Source organism: Sciurus carolinensis, chromosome 12 (assembly GCF_902686445.1).
Source record: "Sciurus carolinensis chromosome 12, mSciCar1.2, whole genome shotgun sequence".
Lineage (NCBI taxonomy): Eukaryota > Metazoa > Chordata > Mammalia > Rodentia > Sciuridae > Sciurus > Sciurus carolinensis.
In genome coordinates this window covers 84,026,733-84,045,940 of record NC_062224.1, presented here as the reverse complement: position 1 = coordinate 84,045,940, position 19,208 = coordinate 84,026,733, and the positions used below count along the sequence as shown (strand labels likewise).

General features: G+C 47.8%; 1 protein-coding gene and 1 non-coding gene across 5 annotated transcripts in view; one reads left to right on the top strand and one right to left on the bottom strand.

The window, feature by feature from the left end:
* Positions 1–19,208, top strand: part of Atp2b4 (ATPase plasma membrane Ca2+ transporting 4) — a 93,602-nt gene that overhangs the window by 24,307 nt on the left and 50,087 nt on the right. The gene's annotated exons all lie outside the window — the stretch shown is intronic.
* LOC124962520 (U6 spliceosomal RNA) lies at positions 7,926–8,034 on the bottom strand. Its single transcript, XR_007104527.1, has one exon. It is a non-coding gene; the product is annotated as a U6 spliceosomal RNA (small nuclear RNA).

The following is a 19,208-nucleotide window of genomic DNA, read 5'->3' as shown; positions in this document are numbered from 1 at the left end:
GAAGAAGCAGTGTTCAAGAATTGATGAAATATAATCATCCTGTCTGTGAGACCTAATTTATCCCAAGTGATAAATAAAATTCACCCATAATAAAACTGCAAAACACCAAAGATAAATAAATTTAAAGTAAATTCAAAAGGTAAGTTGCCTTCAAGAGAGGACAATTGGACTGATAAATCACTTTCTCAGTATCAACAATAAAAAGCCAGAAGATAATGGAAAAATCTCTTTAAAAGTGCTGATAAAGTAACTACTGATACAGAATTCTAGCATCAGTGAATGTGGGCAAAATAAAGCCCTTTAGAGACAAATAGACCCCCTCCCCAACCAAACAAATTCCTAAAATAAGTTGTTTAAGAGTTCAATGCCGAGGAGGAAGGTCTAAGATTCAAGGAGTGGGGCTGGGGTTGTGGCTCAGTGGTAGAGCACTTGCTTAGCATGTGTGAGGCACTGGGTTCGATCCTCAGTACCACATAAAAATAAATGAATAAAATAAAGGTCCATCAACATCTTAAGAAACATTTTACAAAAGATTTAAGGAGTCATGAGTAAATAAAATGGCAAACAGAGCTAAATCTAAATCTTGTTAAGAAAATTAAGGTAACAATGTCTAACAGGAATAAAAATGAAGCTATAATTAAAATCCTTGGTAAGGTGAGTAATTGGAGTTTAAGTGTCTGAGATCCTTGCATGGTTTGGGGAGGAAGTTGAAAATATTATCAGAAGTCTAAGTTAAACATGCATGTTAAGATTTCTAGATTAAAAAAAAAAAAAAAAAAACCTAGGTGTAATGTAACTTCCAAGTTAGTAGAGGGGAAGTAGAGGAAAGAAGGAAAAGAAACACAGATGAAGACAATAGAAAATGTGGCAGTTAAAAAAAAAAAACCTACCGTTTCTGGAATAGCTGCCGCGTTAGTCACTCTGAATCATTAATCTTTGTAATTCCACATAATATATTTAAGAGTACCAGGTGCCACGCAGGCATTAAAAATGATAGTTTCTATTATTATTGGATCTCTACCTAAAACAAGTTCTCAAACTTAAATAGGCACTTATGTCTATTTAAGAATGAATTAAATGGGCTTGAATACTGATTCCAATCTAAAGTTTGCAGACTGGGTCTCCGAGAAAGGGTGTGGTGAAAAGAAGAGAGGCAGGGTAAGTCTAAAACTCGCCTCTTCTGGCCAGGAACTTCGTGGTTGTGAGCATAGTACAATATGACCCCCTGTTGTTTAGCAGGCCCTTTGTGGCTCCAGACCTGACAGGTGTAATGGGCTAATTGATTGAATCCAGTAACAACCACAGTAGTTACATTTGGGTGCTCATTATGTGCCAGCACTGTGTGCTTTTACATGGGTTATTTAATTATCTCAAAGTTCTTGAGAGATATGTACTATTTATTATTACACCATTTCATCAGTACCAAAACTAAGGAGTAGAGACTTTCACTTTCCCAAAGTCCGACAGGTAGTGATGGTGGATCTAGGCAGTCCACAGAGCCTGTGCTCTTGACCATTGCTCTGTATACTTTATGAGGTGACCAGAACCTAAGAAAGAAAGAATTCCTGCCTGGAAACACCTGGAAAGCAATAATTATGGAAAGTGCGTCCTTCGCCAAACTTAGGTTCTGGCTCTGCTTCTTTCTCTGTGACCCTAGACAAGGTGTTTTAACCAGTTTTCTCCTCTGTAAAATGGGAGCAGTAGGTGATTGATGTGTGAGTGTGTGTGTTTGTGTGTGTTGGGGCGTGTCCAATGAGATAAGATAGAAGGTATTCAGAAAACCTGGAAACTCTGCCTCTCCATCTTGGGTCAGGAAGACCTTGGCTGTACCTGTTCTCATCAGGTATCTGTCCTTTCAGCTGATGTTGGGGTAACTTTGGGAGTGCAATAGATGAAAGCTAACTTTTTTCTTCCACTCTTTAGAAAGGTGATTTGTCACCCTCTGCCAGTCACCCTCAAGGCCGTTCTATCACCTCCATCGTACGTACCCGTTCACACACATACATCTTGCATGGTGTTCAGAAAGCCGGCCTGTTTCCCAGCCCCATGGCCATGTCACTCATCTCCCAGGCCATCCTGATGAGTTGTCTAAAGTTGCACCAGGGCCCTTGCTGGGTTCCCAGCCCCGAGCATGTCAGAGGCCATTGCCTATTTTGTAACTGACTCTGTACCCCCGGCCTCCGTCTCCATTACCACAATAGGCCTGAGCTCTTGGGGACCAAGGGGGACAGTCCTGAGCTTAGTTCTGCTCTTTCCTTCTCCACCCTTCTCACCTGTCTGTGCCAGCACTTCTCTTGCATTCGTGCTTGTAAAAATGTTTTATTGTGGGGCTGGGGTTGTGGTTCCGTGGGAGAGCACTTGCCTAGCGTGCATGATGCACTGGGTTCAATCCTCAGCAACATCTATCAATTAAAAAAAAGTTCATTGATAACTAAAAAATATATTTTTAAAAACTGTTTTATTGTGATAAAATATAGTTTATTCTTTTTCATTCCCCGCCCCCTTCCTTAATGTGTTACTGGTAATTGAACCCAGGGATGCTCTACACGAAGCTACATTTCCAGCCCTTTTTTATTTTTTATTTTTGACACTGGGTCTTGCCAAGTTGCCCCGGCCTGGCCATGAACTTGCAATCCTACCTCAACCTCCTGAGTAACTTTTAACTATTTTTAAGTGTATCGTTCAGTGACATTAAGTACATTCACACTGTGCAACCCAGACAAAAATGTTGTACCCATGGACCAATATCTCCCTCCCCACATCCTCCCTCTGTCCAGGTGGGCTTGGGCCGGGGGATTCACAGAGCTGGCTGCTTCCACATTTCCTGCCCTGCTTTTGTCCTACTCCTTGTCAAACTGGATTCAATTCTGGCTTTCCTCCTCCTATTTCTTAGTGTCTTGTGGCTCAAGGAAATAAGCTAGGTTGATAGGTACAGCTGCCCAGACCCTGGTAACCTCCTCTACTTCCTGTTTCTGTGAATTTGTCTATTCTAGGTATACATGTGAATGGAATCTGCAGCATACGTCCTTTTGGGTCTAACTTATTTCACTTAGCATCATGTTTTCAAGGTTCACCCATGTCGTAGCATGTATCAGAGTTTCCTTCCTTGAATAATGAGTCCATTGTATGGAGGTACAGGGCACTTCCTTTACCCATTGCTCTGCTGATGGAGGTTCTTTCTTGAATCAGGCTTTTTTGGGCATATCTTGGCTGTTACCTAGGGAGAACAGCTTATTTTTTCCTTGAAGCAGGACACAGAGGGGGCCACACTCGCAGATGGTGGGGGGCAGGCCTGAAGGGTGGACTATTTGTAAATTGCTCCCACCCTCTTCCAGGTTTCTCCTTCCAGGAGTCTCTTCTCAGCAGGTACTTAATATGCATGACATCAACCTTTACACAGTAGGGTTTATGTGGGGGCACAACCTTGACTTTGCCCACCTTCCCTGGGAAAGAACCTATTGTGTCACCCCAGGGATCTTGTTTTCTAAAGTCTGGAGGCTGTGGAGCAACTTTTTTTCCCCCTCATTTTAATGTTTTTGGATATGTTTGTTTTTATTCATTTACATTTTTTCCCCTTATCAGTCTTTTTCATTTCTGGTCCCCTGCTTGGCTTCGGTGCCCTTCCAAAGTTTTCTCTGTGCTATACCATTTCTTAATATGGGTGCGTCTTCTGTTCTTTATTTAGACTCTCCTGGACTGGGAATTCCCTAAGGGAAAGATTTTCTCCCTTCTTTTCTCTGACTCTTCCTCCACCTTTTGTGATTCTTTCTCTGTGTGTCTCCCTTTTACACCCACTCAGTGCCCCAGGAACTACACAGCCTCTACCTAGACCGCAGTCTGTACCCTCAAGGTGTCCAGGGCCAATAAGGATGACACGCACAGACATCACACATATATTCAGCGTGTCTCACAGTCACCCCTGGGAGGAAGTAGGAGAAGCCTATATTAATCCTCTGAGGTCATCAGGACAGGAATCCCCAGCTCCAGTGTCCTGGTTTGGGCCTGAAAGTCTGACAAGTCTGACTTCATACCGACTGCCTATTCTCTTAGTACTGTTTACTCTTTTTGTTTGTTTGTTTTGAGATAGGTTCTAAGTTACCCAGGCTGGCCTTGAACTTGAGATCCTCCTGTCTCAGCCTCCCAAGTCACTAGGATTACAGGGGACACCACCTGTCCTGCTCCATTTTCTTTATCGGATCTGGAGACTGTAGTAGACCTTAGCAGCTTCTGGGCTTTTCGTATGGTTCCATGGCCTTAACTGGGTGAGTCACTTCACCTTTAAGACTATGTGTTACAAAACCTGTAGAAAGAATAATATATTCAGTCCCATCTATCTAAAGAGATTATCACAAAGACCAAATGTCCTAATGCTTTGAAAACTGGGAAGCATTACCCCAGTATGAGTTTTTCCTGCAAACTTCTTTACTCTCACGGACTGTTTTCTGCCTTTCTGCTGAGTCTTGTTTATGCCATTTAACAAGGAACCTCAGGCAGACAGATTGCCCAGCTGTAGCTGCCAGTTTGAGATTCTCGAGTGGCCTGTGATTGGGGAGTACCAATGCCTTCCTAATTACAGAGACCAGGACCAGACCCCAGACTGGGAAGCATAGAAGCTAGGTGGCCAGAGACACTTTGAGGGGCCAAGACAGTTTCCCTCCATCATCTAATAGCTTCCATTTGCAGCTCATCTTTATCAGATGGCATTGGGCCTTTGCACAGAAGGAAGTACTAATCCTCACCTCTGTATGCAGTGGATTACCTGTTGATCGCCATTTTTCAGATGAAGAAGCTAAGGCTCATGAAGAATAGATCAGGAAGAGCTGTCGTGGGAAAGAGTGAGCCATGAGGGGCAGGAGCTTCACCAAGCATGGGCCGTTCTGGCCTCCTGGACAGAGTTCCAGGTGGGCCTGGCCAGGGGGCTCACAGAGCCGAGTGCTTCGGCATTCTCAGCTCTGATTCTGTTTTAGCTCTAGTCAAACTGGATCCACTGCTGGTTTTCTTCCTGATATTTCTTAGGGTCTGGTGGTCCAAGGAAATGTACCAGGTTGATAGATATAACTGCTATTCTGTAAGGCACCTTTACAAAGATTCTATTAAAAAAATTTTGGCAGTGGGGGCATACTGGGGATTAAACCCAAGGTTGCTCTATCACTGAGCTACATCCCGTCTTTTTTATGTTATTTTGAGACAGGGTCTTGCTAAGTTACTGAGACTAGCTTCAAACTTGCAATCCTCCTGACTCTGTCTCCTGAGTCACTGGAATTATAGGCATGTTCCACCATGCCTGGCTGCCTTTATAAAGATTCTAGAAAGATGCATATAGCTTATAGTTTCCTGACCTGTACAGTAAAACTTAGGGTGAATTTCATCTCCCAACCATTTCCTTATCTGGTACTCATGTTCAGGGGAGAGCCTACACAACTATATGTAGCAGCTCTGGAAAGACCTAAGAAAGTTCCCCTTTGCTCAGGCTATAGCGCTGAGCCCACTAGGCAGAGGTGCATTCTGTGAGTGAGCTCTGTTGGGGCAGCTTGATGGTCACAAGATGACCTGCAGTGTAGACACCAGAGGCATTGGATACACACATGCAAATGGGTAAGGGAGATGTTTCTACCCTTCATTTGACACCTGATACAGATTTCTTTGCATCAAGGCCTGTTTGTCCAGTGCCCGGCACAGTGTTTGGCTCATAGGTGCTTGAAGATAAAATCAGGGTGTTGTATTAGACTTTCCCCAAGTTTCCCTAAAAGACTGGTTCTTGGATTCTGTGAGTTGTTTGATATAGTTGGTGAGGAAAGCAGGGACTTGCACTCTGAAAAGGTTGGGAACTTATTAGTGCATTTACTAGTGGTGAATTGTGATGAAGTCTGACCTACCTCCTGGCTTGCAGTCAAGAGACCACAGGTTTTCTATGCTTTGAAAAGGCAGAAGTGGTATGGAGCTCACAATGGTGCCCTAATTGCTGCCTTGGAGGGTAGCAGAGGCTTGAGCAACTCTGGCCACTTGAGTCTCTTACCACTTCTCCAGTGGGAGCCAAACTTGCAATCCTCAGCTCAGGAGGAAACATCCAAGGGGGTTTTCCTAAATTGTGGAGAGCAGCCCATGAGTCTAAAAGGGAACTCCTTGACCAGGTGACCACATTCAGTTGACAACTGCTGGGAGGACATGGTAGCATGTTGGCGCTTTACACCATTCTACCCATCTGGCTCCTTGGGAACAGAGTTGAAAATGCCCTGACCAACCAGGGGACCTGGGAAGACGGTGTCCTGATGCCAGTGTAGGGTGGGCAGTGGGCAGACCCCAGTTCTGGGGAACTGTACCTCCACCCATCACTTCTGGGCACACAGATTCACCTGACTTCTTGCAGACAGAACTCTGAGATTTCCCCAAGCAGCTCAGTTTTGGCCACCTTGGTTGATGGACAGTTGATATAGAAGAGAGGAGCTTCTCTTCCTGTTAACCTCCTGGAGGAAACTCCCCTGTGCCTGGGGCCTTATCCTCCCTCCAAGGGCCCTCCCACCCAGTGCTCACAGGAAGAGTGGCAGCTGTCAGAGCTGTCCACACTCTTTCCCCTGCTCTGCAACCTTCTCATTTTGCCCTCTCCTTTCTTGACTCTTGGAACTATTCCCATAGAAAGAAAAATGCAGTTCCCATCTACCCGCTTTAGGGCAAAACCTCTGTTTGTCCTCTTGGAAACCATGGAAACCTGGCCTAAGAAGACACTTGTACCATCTTAGAAGTTAGTGTTTCAGAGCCTTGGACTCAATCTTGTGACTCTCTAGCACTCCCTGCTCCCCCACCCCAAGGGGGACCAGAGCCTCTGATTTTTCAGATCTGCTAAAAGGAAAAAGTTTCAAAAAAACACAGCAGCCCCCAGGCAATCCTTTTATGAATAGGTTAGCAATGGGAGCAGTCTCCTTGTAGGGTCAGGATTGGGTACAGGCAGCATTTGCTGGGAACTTGAAAGAGGGCTCTGGAGTGTAGTCTGTTGACTTGGGGGCTCCTTTCCTCTTTCCCTTCTCACCGTTACTCAGAAGACCTGGGCTGGGAATGGCTAGCATTTCCTTACATCAACTCTTTTTTTCCCCTCTTCTCCCAACATGTTTGTCCTTCTGGCTCTGGTGCTACCTTTTAAAGCCCCAACTTGGGAATGCAGAGAGCTGAGATGATTAACTGCAGGAGCCCAGTGGGAGAATTCCACAGCCTTAGACGGCAAAGTTTCCAGGGCCTTGCTGCCTGCAGGGGGGACTGGCAGTCCTCTGGAGCTGGTGGTGGAGGAGGGAGGGGAGAGCAGGCCGCTGTCCTCAGCTTCTCTTTGGACCTAGCAGCCCTCAGAGAGGACTCAGCAACTGAATCCCTAAGGGCAGGCATGGTCCCCTCCCTGCACTGACAAGGGTTGTTCTCTGGTGATGGAGATCTTGCTAATTTGGAACAGCTGGTCAGGGTGTGTGAGGCTGGGGAAAACCGAGAAAGCTCCCTTGAGCAAACTTGTATAGTGAGATGCCTGCCGAAGTTTGACTCTGCTCAGTTAGGTTGCCTGTTGCTACTTCTCTGGTCCCTTCAAGAATCCTATAGGGTGGGAAGAGCTAGAAGAAAAGACACCTTGTCACCAGAGAGTTGGATTTGATCCTCCATGTGTCTACTACCTACCCAAGTTCTTTTTTTTTTTTTTTTTGGTACCAGAGATTGAACCCAGGGGTGCTTAACCTGAGCCACATCCCCAGCCCCCCCCCTTTTTTTTTTATTGTAAACAAATGGGATACATGTTGTTTCTCCGCTTGTACATGGCGTAAAGGCATACCATTTGTGTAATCATAAATTTACATAGGGTAATGTTGTTTGATTCATTCTGTTATTTTTCCCTTCCCCCCCACCCCTCCCACCCCTCTTTTCCCTCTATACAGTCCTTCCTTCCTCCATTCTTGAAAAATATGGAACGCTTCACGAATTTGTGTGTCATCCTTGCGCAGGGGCCATGCTAATCTTCTCTGTATCGTTCCAATTTTTTAGTATATGTGCTGCCGAAGCGAGCACCCCAGCCCCTTTAAAAAAAATTTTTTTTTTTTTAAATTTTGAGACAGGAACTCACTAAGTTGCTGAGGCTGAGCCTTGAGCTTGTGATCCTCCTGCCTCAGGCTCCCAAACTGCTGAGATTCCAGGTGTGCACCACCATGCCCAGCTCCCTACCCAAGTTCTAGAGGCTCAGGTGGAACACAGGTGGGACAGTGGAGCCATTTGAAGTTTGTGGTTGGATGGGACCAGCTTAGTCCCTCTATTGCTTGGACTTTCAGCTTCCTGGGGAGCTTTGAAAGGAGCCAGGGTCCTATTACAGCTCTGGGTGCCTTTTCCATCTGTCAGTCTCCCAGCCCCTTCCTCCATCTGGCTGCTTGTCTGATTTTACTAGATTGGGAGCTTGGCTGAGTACACTAAACCCTGAATTTTGTTTTTAATTCATAGGAATACTTTTATATTCCCTTCTCTTTTATCTCTTACAAATTCTTCATTTCTAAGTCCTTAATTTTTTCTTTTCTTTTTTTGCCTCAGTTTTGAGCATAGTTAGATGCTGCATCAATATCTGACTTTGCCAGGCAGGTGCCAGCCTGATAGTTTCAGAGAATGCAAAGTGGTCACAGGGTCGGGTCCTATGTGTCTTTGGCCCATCATCCATGCCTTCAGTGACACAGTAGGCCCTGCGTTGGTGCCAGCTCTGGTGGTCCCACAGTCCCTGGCCTGCTTCTCAGCACATCCTGCTCCTTCCACCATTTGCGCCAAGGTGGACTCAGACAGGACTGATTGGATTTAGAATTTACCAGGTAAGGAGGGAGGACTCCATCCGATGAGGCTGTCCCTCATCTGTGGAAAGAGAGAATGAGAGGAATGAGATGTTGTGATAGATAGGTGGTGGGGGGCCCACCTAGGTATGAAAGACAAAGACAGAGGCTTGAGAACGAGGTATAGAGAAAGCAAACTGAGGAGGTGGAACGAGTGGTACTGGATGTTTTTTCCATGATTCTGGACAACTTCGTGCTTCAGAAATAAAATAATCCAGAAAGCATCCTTTCTGCCACTTCCTACAGACCCCACCACCACCACTACCACCACTCCACTGTTCTCAGGTCTCCCTTGGAGGTGTCGGGATGCTGATTAAAATGCTGTGTGGGGCTGATCGTGGTGGCACACGCCTGTCATTCCAGTAGCTTGGGAGGCTGAGGCAGGAGGATCAAGTTCAAAGCCAGCCTCAGCATCTCAGTGAGACCCTAAGCATCTCAGCAAGATCCTGTCTCTAAATAAAATACAAAAAGGGGTGGGGATGTGGCTTAGTGGTTGAGTGCCCCTGGGTTCAATCCATGATACTAAAACAAACAAACAAACAAACAAAAATAAACTGCTGTGTGGGGGCGTTAGGAGTGGAATGGGTCCTGTTCCCCTTTGCCTCTGCCAGAGATTGAAGAATCCCTGCCGTGATGGTTCACGCCCCCCACCTCTACACTCCTGCACCAAAACCTGAGTCCTGTGACTCTGTTCTGGAGAACAAGGTGGAGGGGCATCCAGTCCTTTTCGGTCAGGGTGGGCTCAAAGGAGAAGTGCTGAAGGAGTAGTGCTTGGGACTTAGAGTTGATTCTCTCTGGTAAATGTGTCCCCCGCTGGGACTTCCATTGCTTTTCCTTTCCTTGGAGGCGAGGAGGATGGTTCGCCCATTAATTCCACATGGTGAGCCAGGCCCTGGGCGGAGGTTGGGTTTAATAGGTGATACAGCCTTTCTGCTCATTCATAAGAAAAATACACAGTACCCTCCACTCTCTCTCCCCTGAGAGACTTCCATCAACAGTGACCAGCTGGGGCTGAGTCACCTCACAGGCCTGCCCTTTGTCTCTTGTGACAATGAATCCCTCATCCACCACCATGGATCCGAGCTCTTTTGAATACATGTTCTTCAGAGTTCGTGATTTTGGGAAGCTCGGTCTGCCTTGGGATTCTGAGATGTGTCTGCATCTCTGTTTGCTTTTGTATGTATTTCCAAGTATTAGCCGCTCAGCTGGAGCTGAGGCCCTTAGATCTAGGAGAGACACACTGGTGATCTGGAACATTCGTTCATAGTTGGTGTCTTTCTACGAGCCTGCTCTCGAGTGCCCAGGACGATCGCCCCTCTGTCTCCTCTGGATCCTTTACTTGCCTCCTCCTTCTCCTCCCCTGCCCTACAGGAACTGGGGTGCTGATGACAGTTGGTTTGACAGGCTTAGAAATGATGCCTGCTCTGCTCTTTTGACCTCAAGGTGCTGCCAAGACTGATATCTGTCCCAAGTTCTGATTTTTCCAACAAGACTTTGTCAGCTAACTGGGGCTGTCAATTAGGGCTCTGACCTCTCCTGGGGCAGCACCAGGGTGCTTCCCCGCTGGAATCATCCACTTCCTTCCCCTTCTCCTGCCCTCTCTCCTCCCGGGGGGTTGTTCTCTGTATCCTTTCTGAGCCACAGTGGCATCTTGGAGGCATTTAGTTATCTTATGAGATGGAAGGAATTGGAACTCCAGGATTTGCTCTTTTTGAACACGACCCTAACTTTATTTTTATCTGGTTAATATGCCCATCAGCAGTGGGATGTTTCTTTCTCCTAGTAAATATATACCAATCAGGAAGGAGCTAGAATAAGGTAGGGAAAGAGGGATATTAAAATCTGCAGCATCTTTTGAATCCTAAACAGCTATTTCTGGAAAGGTGACTCTCTTATACACCACAAAGCGATTAGCAACCTATAGCCTATTCACCCAAGTCAGGACACACCTGCAGCTTAGTTACGTGTATGTACACATATGCTAGTGACTTCCACTCTCTTGCCCCTCTGGAGATGCCTTTGACCCTTTTTCTTATTGATTGTTTTATTTTTGGTTGGGAGAACAGACAAGGCCGAGGGCCACAGTGTCCTATTCAGTAGATGGAGATCAACTGATCCCTGACCACTCCCTACCTCCTCTGCCAAAAGCCATTCCCACGTGTCTGATGCCATGGAGACGTGACTGTCTAAGGGGGAATCAGCCTTGCTTTGAATCATCTTTCAGCATCTGAACCTTGAAACGCACCCCTGGGTGCTAGCTAAGGATCCGCGCCATCCTGGCTGCCATCTTAAATGTGTTATGCAGGGATATCCCTTCACCCCAGAGCTCCCTGAGGAATGAGAATGAGACGAAAGTTCTCTGTACAAGTGAGGGACTTGTGAGGTGCCCTTCAGGGCACCTAGAGGCTGTTCCTTGAGAGCCTCCACAGGTGCACCCAGCTCTGCTGGCAACCCTGCTGCCCAGGAGAGGGGGACAGTCTGAGCTGCTCTTCCCACAACCCTGGAGCAATCGTTAGTATCTGCATGCTGAGGTGGGGCCCAGGCCCGGGCTGGAGGAAGAAGACAAAGGGGGCATTATCCCTGTCGGCCCTAGAAGTGGAAGAAAAGTGACAGGAACCTGGGTTGGGGCCTTTCTCCTTGATAAGCTGGGGGCATCCGCAGGGCCGCAGTTCCCAAGCTGCCGGGCACATTTGTGCCCAGAGGCCCCACGGTCCCTTCTTTAAAGGAACTCATCCGTGCCCCTCTCTTCTTCCCCTTCCTGGCTCAAGACATAAACTCTGTTTTCTGGCTACTCTTTTCAGTCCTGAGAAAGTCCTGGTGGCTCCCCCCTCCCTCCTTTTTAAAAGCTGTTTTAGGGGGCTGGGAGAGGAAAACTTTAAAAGTGAAATAATAAAAACAGACCACTCTGCCATCACAGGCACATAAATAGCTACACCGTAGCCAGGCTGCACGCTCGCTTTGCCATAGCAACCTAAAACGAGTGTTTATAACAGTCTGTCAGCCGGCCTGGAAAACAGCAGCTGCTGCGCTCTGCCAGCCGCCCGGCGGCCGCTTGGCCTGGGAGCGGGCAGGCTCCCCGGGAGGTGTTATGGAGGCGGTGGGCCTGGCCCTTCTGCTGGGGCCCTGCGGTTGGCAGAGAAGTGGCAGCCTGGAGTCCAGATGTGGTGGGGGCAGTGACATTGGAGAGGGAAGGGAGCAGGGCTCTTTTGTTTGGCCTGCACCTGGGTGTTATTTCCACCCATCCCCGGCTCCTGTGGAGACAGGAAACAGGAGTGGGATGGACTTAGCTCCACCTGAACCTGGAGGGGACTGGCAGCCCTCTGAACCTCACAGGGGAGATGTTTTTTAAGTTTTTGAATAAACCCAGGCTTCTGCTGCTTCAAGCATGTTGAGTGACCTCCTCTAGAGTCTGTTTTCTTGAGATCTGAAAGGAGGTGGGCTTTCCTTGGGAAACTCATGGTTCTCCAGAGAAGGGGCTGCCCTGGGATGAAGGAAACAGAGGTCAGTGTCCCACCCCAGGACTGCAGGAGAAGAGGACAGAAGTGACGAGGCCTTCCTGCATCTTCTTCTGTCAACCTGGAGCAAGGGCAGTGCTCTGACCCCTGGTTTGGATTCTCAGAGCAACGAGACCTAGTGGTCTTGGAGATTCTTATGAGATTGATGGCGGAAATGCTTCAGAACCTCTGCTGTGTTCTGTTCTCAAAGTGTGGGCCCCAGACCAGTGGCATCAGCTCGCCTTGTTAAGGAGCTTGTTGGAAATGTGCATCCCCAGCCCTGCCCCAACTCTCCTAAACCAGTGACTAGGAGGGTCCGGCAGTAGGGTTTTACCAGACCACCACTCCTCTGAAGCACTATGCAAGCCAGCACAAGGGCGGTCCACAATCCAAAGTGATCAGATCGGTCCACTCTCTAAAGCCCTGGGCTGACTCAGTGGCTGCAGTCTGTGCCATGTGTGACAAGGCAGAGTGTAATGGGGCAGAGAGATAGCAGGTTACTAGGGAGTGCCCCAGCTCTCTTTCTTAACAGATGTCATCCTTTTTACTTGCTCATTTGCCTGTGACTTCCAGGAAATAGCTGGACTGAGAAAAGACGGAGATAGGCAAAGGAAGTGTGGAGCTCTCTGTACCCTGTGAGCTGAGACTGCCATGGAGTGGTGAGCAGTAATGGCGTGTTGACCAGGCATGAGGGCCACTGTGTGAGTGCTGGGTCGCTCAGGAAAGTTACATTGCTTCCTCTCCTGCTGAGCCCCCGGGGATAGAACAGCTGTCCACAGCTTGCCCTTAGGGCAGGAGGGTAGGAGAGATGTGTCCTCCTCAATCTGAGGCCAGGCAACTTTCCTCTGGTCCCTAGGGGCTCCACCAGAACCTGAGGTCGGGAAGCAGCCAGGTCCTGCCTCCTGTAGCCAAGGGAGATTGACCTTCCTCTCCCTCTTCATAAGCATGACATGATTCTGCTGAAATTTGTTTCTAAAAATAACCCAGATCCAATCCAGCTGCTAAAAAGCCCCTTTGTTCCCTTGGAACCAAAAAGTGGAAAAGCCACAGCAACCCCAAGAAAGGCAATCTGTGTTGCCCAAGAGAGAAGACATACTGAATACTCTCATGTCACTGCCCAAGGCCTGCGTCTGTCTGTGGCCTAGTAGCTTTTTGTCCCAGTTCTTAGGGGTGAAAAGCAGATACTCTGACAAAACCTGATCCTGTGAATTTCCCATCATTGGGTGGGAGGGATGGGGGAAGCTCCCCTGTGTTAAATAGCAGCCCTTCTGAATGACACTGTCACCCCACCTGAAATCCACTCTGGTCCTTCTTAACCAGCAGAAGGATGTGGTCAGCATTGCTTTCCTCCTCTACATTTTTTTGAGCTTGGGCTTGCTGTGACCACACACACACACACACACACACACAACACAACACACACACACACACACACTAAGTCACAGGAGGACACAGAGGTGGCCTGGGCCAGTGTGACCCAGATTATTTGGAAGGTGGTATCTTCGCCATGGCTCTGGGCCCAAGGGACTGCCATTTCTTTTTCTTTTCTTATTTCTTGTTTTCATCCCTCAGTACTGGGGATCAAACCCAGGCCGCACACATGCTAGCAAGTGTTCTGTCACTGGACTGTATCCCCAGGCTCCCTTTCTCATCTTGATAATACCGATGCTGTTTTAGGATGGAGCTAGGGGTGACGCTGACCTCTCAGGCCCATTCCTGCTTCCTCCCACACCATGGTTCCCTGCCCACACTCTGGAGCTTCCTGTCTTCACCTGGGTGCACCCTGGGGTCTCTGACCAGGGCTGGAGCTGAGAAGGCCATGTGATCAGAAGCCAGCCACCAACTATAGTCAACTCTCAGTATCACTGTTTAGAGAAATCTTGTCCTGTCTGTGGACCCTACCTTCTCCTTTTCCTCCTGAAGGCATCTGGCCAGAATTAATAAGTTTTGCCAACATTGTCACAACATGTCTTAGACAACGCAGCCCCTCTAAGACTGAGAGGTCTTAGCATCATAGCATGTTTTATTTTATAATTTTGGACCTGAGAGCAAAGGGCTGAGTCAGTCATGGCCCACTATTATCATAGGTCCATACATGACCCTGTTTTGCTCACTCTTTCCCCATGTCCCATTTCTATTCCCTTCTCTGCCCATGAGCAGCATTCTAATGTGCTAAAATGTCTTTTTGTTTAAATACGACCCTTAAAATGAGTAGTGCACTGCTTTAGATGCATGTATTTTAAATTTTTGTAAAAGCTGTGAAATCTTTTTCTTCCACGAGGCACCGTGTTTTTAAGATCAGCAGTGTTTTCATGTGTACATCTAATCTGTGTCTCTAACTGTTGCATAATGCTCCGTGTTACCTAGCTAGTGTGTCTTACCTGTCCATTGCTAGGAGAATGGACCTCAGGTTGCTTCCAACTCCCTGTGAGTCAGTGAACATCCTTCCACATGCTGCCTTGAGGCCCTGTATGAGAACTGCTTTGGGAGATGCACCCAGGAGTAGATGACTGGATCCACAGGATGCACAGTTTAACTAAGAAGCATGTGGTTTCTCTGGGAAGGAGGGATGAATTCTGGATTCCTGAGATGTGGGGGTCAAGGATTGACACATTTTCTCCAGATAGTTACTTTGATTCTAACACTGCATTTCTGCAGCTCCATTGAAGAAGATGCTTTCAGAGTAGACTTGGGGAGAGGGAGAGGGTGTATGGCAGCCTTGTGCGCACCCCTCCCAACCAGGAAGCAGTGATCACTTTCAGGAAGGAAGGAACCAGCAGAACCCAGAACTTGGGGAAGGGAGCTTAGAACCAAGCACCAGAAGGCTTGGTTCTAAGGCTTGACAAGTGTTGACACCAGATTCCCAGGCCAAGCCACAGAGTGCCATCCTGTGGTCAGTGCAGAGGCCTGGCCTTGGTGGCCCAGCCCTCACTTGGCTTCCTGGCATGGGTGTGGCTGCTGGATGCTGATTAGAAGCAGTGCCACCCACCACCTGAACTTGAGCCAGCACATGCTGATCTGACCATATTACTATGCCTCCAAAGGAGGGCACATGCTTGGGTCAGTTCTGCAAAGCAATGGACTTTAGAGCAGAAATTAGGGCAGGGTGGCATGGGAAGGAAAGGAGGAGGTGAGGGCCACGGTGAGGGTGGCTGCCAGACCTGTGTGATAGGCACTGGCCGTGTGGGCTGGAATCTGAGTCATGGAAAGAGGGCCTGTAATGAGAAGGGACATGGAACAGCCTCTGGTGGGCTTCCTAGCCTCAGAGAAAAGGACTTGCCTGGGGTGCTTCAGGCCAGCAGCCTGCCATCTCACCAGTTTTTCTGGCGGGACACTGCCCTTTTGGAAGCAGAGGAGAACCTGGGAGAAGAGCAAAAGCTTAAAAAACTCTGGGTGATGTTCAGGAATTATCCCAGAGCTGGATCTCTCTGTGCCTCTCCCAGATCATAAAGAACCACTGGATCAAGAGCATGACAAGATAATATGGAGGGAACTCCCCTCCCCACTCCTGGACTCTTCCCAGGTGGGAATCGTGTATGCTTGCAGCTATGCCATTCTAGATCCCTGTGGCTCAGGGTCCTGGTAAGCAGAGCATGAGGGTGTCTGTCCCTGATGAGCTGAGGGTCTATCTGTACACCTGCCCAAAAGAGGTAGGTGTTTTCCTAACCTATTCCAGAACCTTTTAGGGGTCCTGAGCAAGGGACTGATGAGTTTACATGGGTCTTCTCATCAAGGGTTAGGAAGTAAATGCATAGCTTCGTTTCCATTTTCTTATAACATGTGTCTTATACTTGAGGCAGGGTGGCTTTGGATTCAGACCAGGGCACACAAATCCTGGCTCTCTGAACCTTTAGGTTCCTGCTATAAAAGGATGTCCTCTTTATAGGGTTGTTAGCAAGGATCCAGTGACATAGCTTATGTAAAATGATAATAGCGACTGTGTATGGACCAACCCCTACATATCAGCCACTTTCCCAGGCACTATATAATACTTACATTAATATATATTGAACTTCTCGCTGATTTTCACATAAAATGTATCATATGGTACCTAACACATTGTAAGTGCCCAAGAAATATTTGTCCCCTCCCTTCCCACCCCTCCCACCACCACCCTGTTCCTACCTCCCCTGGGCTGAGGGAGACTCTGGGGCAGAGAAAAGACTGCAGGCGCTGCCTGGAAGCAGCTTTCACATATCAGGTCCTCCGGTGGGACCAGCCTGCCTCCTCCCCTCAGGGCCTCCCTCGTCACTCCTCAGGTCCTGCCTGGTGGATGCCAGCACTCCCGCCGGGTGTCAACTTGCCCCTGAGCAGAGGCTCTCAGCCCAGAGAAGAGGACAGCGCGGGGCAGGGCACCCAAGTCCGCTCCACTGAGCAGCGCGCTCCCCACCCTCACACAGCCGGAGGCCAGAGTTGACGAGAGTCACTTAGTATTCCGGTCAGCTCTGTCTGCGGCACTGCACCAGCCCGCAGGCCTGCCCGCCTGGCCCACCACTCGCTCTCCCATTTCCCTCACTCTTGGCTGCCTGTGCCCGGCGGATTCACCTCCCGTCAGCGAGGGAGGCCCCGGGGGTGGGTCCCTGAATCTTCCACATGGTGCTCTCCACCCTACACAGGGCCACCCCTTCGCCTCATGGCGGGGGATGCATCTCTTCTTTAGCACCTTGGGAAGGCTTCTAAGAGTAAGGGATTCCATGGACTAAATGGGAGGAAATTAGAGTGTGTGGCTGTTGCTGACAGTTTGGGGGTTGGGGAATCAGACTGCTGTCTCTGGCCGCTCCTTATTTCTAGAACTTGCTAGTGGGCCTCTGCAGGTTGGCTTGTCAGGAAGTGTGAGGTCCTGTGAGGCTCCCTGGGTGCCCTGTTTCCTCAGATGTGATACAGTTAACTCTAAAAGGGAGAGAGTCAGGGAAAGGGTGAGCCTTTCCTCCACGTGGAAGTAGGTATTTCCTTGTCCTTAGACATGCCTGCGTTTTAAAGGGCCTTTGTCAGCAAACTAAGGAATAATGTATAAAAGAAGTACCAGGCAGTTTGGCAAATCCCAAACTTATGTGTAATTGTAATGTAGCAATTTTTAAAAGAGGAAAAAAATTAAAATAAATAAAGTCGAAGGAATAAAAAGTACCAGGCAGTCTTCCCTGCCCTCATCAGCTTCATCTGTGAGGTGGGGAGTCACAGCTGTGCTACCTGGAATGCATATGACAGTGCTTTTGCATGACATCTACAAATTATAGAAAAGATGTTATGGAACTTTGTGTGTGGTGGGGGGTTTGGAGTTAAAAGAACTTAAAGTAATATGACTTCTTGTCCCAGGAGGAAGGGTTGAGAGAGTTCCCATTTGTATCCTATCATTCCCCTAGGTTTGCAAAATTCCAGAAATGGGGAGTGAGGACATACCTTACCCAGAATACCCCAAGGCAAATGACTAATCCTGACCTGACAAGAGGTAGTGCCTCCCAGGCTAAGTGGCGTGAGCACTTCCAGATTATTCTTTGGCAGTTGCCTAATAAGGTTAGGGACCAGGCAAGCTCAGCAGTTGCAAAGAGTTCATTTTCGAGAGAGCTCAGAGAGAAGCACAGACACCCTGACATGCTGCCTAATTACAACAGAACTTTACAGAGATCCCACCTCAAACCTGGGTGCCCAACCACGCACCACCTCTTTGACTTTGTGCCCACTGCTGGATACTTAATCTACTGTGTTTGTGTCTCCAGCTCAACCTGGAACATACAGACCTCCTCATTCTTTTCCACAGTTTTTGGTGGTGTTGTTGTTTTTAGTACGAGGACTTGAACCCAGGGGCACTCTACCACTGAGCTACACGCCCAACCCTTTTTATTTTTTATTTTGAGGCAGGGTCTCACTAATTTGCTGAGGCTGGCCTCCAATTGCAATCCTCTGGCCTAAGCCTCCAGAGTCTGTAGGATTACAGGCATGTGCCACAGTGCCTGACTCAGGTGTTCTTTTCCATTGGTGGACTGTGTGAGTAGAAGAATCTCCCCTTTGGTACCCTAAAGAGAGGTTCAAAGTAAGGAATTCACCCTTCTAATTTCCCAGAGATTCAGGACACAGTGCTAATGGTTATAACCTAGCTAATGGCTATTGTTAAAGAAGCTGCCTTGGAATTTTCCATTCTTTTGAGTGTGGGTGGGGGGTTCCTGGCAGGAAAAAATGGAAGGGTATGTGGATCTTATTGTTCTTCTACTTTCTAATATAACAGAAGTTCATTCATGTCAAATTCAGCTTTCTTCTATCACTTGAGTGCCCTATACTGGACACTGGGCATCCTTCCAAGATTTTGAAGCACTAATATTTTTGGTCAGTAATCCCATTTATTACTTTCTTAAAATGATGTGAATAACAGAATGAATCAAACATTACCCTATGTAAATTTATGATTACACAAGTGGTATGCCTTTACGCCATGTACAAATAGAGAAACGACATGTATCCCATTTGTGTTCAATAATAAAAAAAAAAAAATGATGTGAAAAGATAGGGCTGATTCTCCTCCCAGTTAAAAAATAGGAGGAACTAGTCCTAAGAAGGCTAAGCGATTTGCCCAAAGGATAACTGAGGAGAAGATGGTAAATCTGGCTCTGAATCTGCTACTGGTCATCCAACAACTGCAACACAATGTTAAATTGAATGCCCACTCTGTGTGGCTTCTCTCCCAGGAACTAGGGACAAAGCGGTGCTCAGGACAGGTAAGTCCCTGTCTTCATGGAGCAAACACGGTAGTGGGTGGAGGTAAAAATCTTCTGTTTCCCAGTTTCATGTTCTATGAGCCTTGTCTGCCACTTTCTCTTGAAAGGTTAAGGAGTTCTGGTTAAGGGTCAAGATGGGTTTCTGGCTTCACTAGCCACTCCCACTCCTTCCAGTC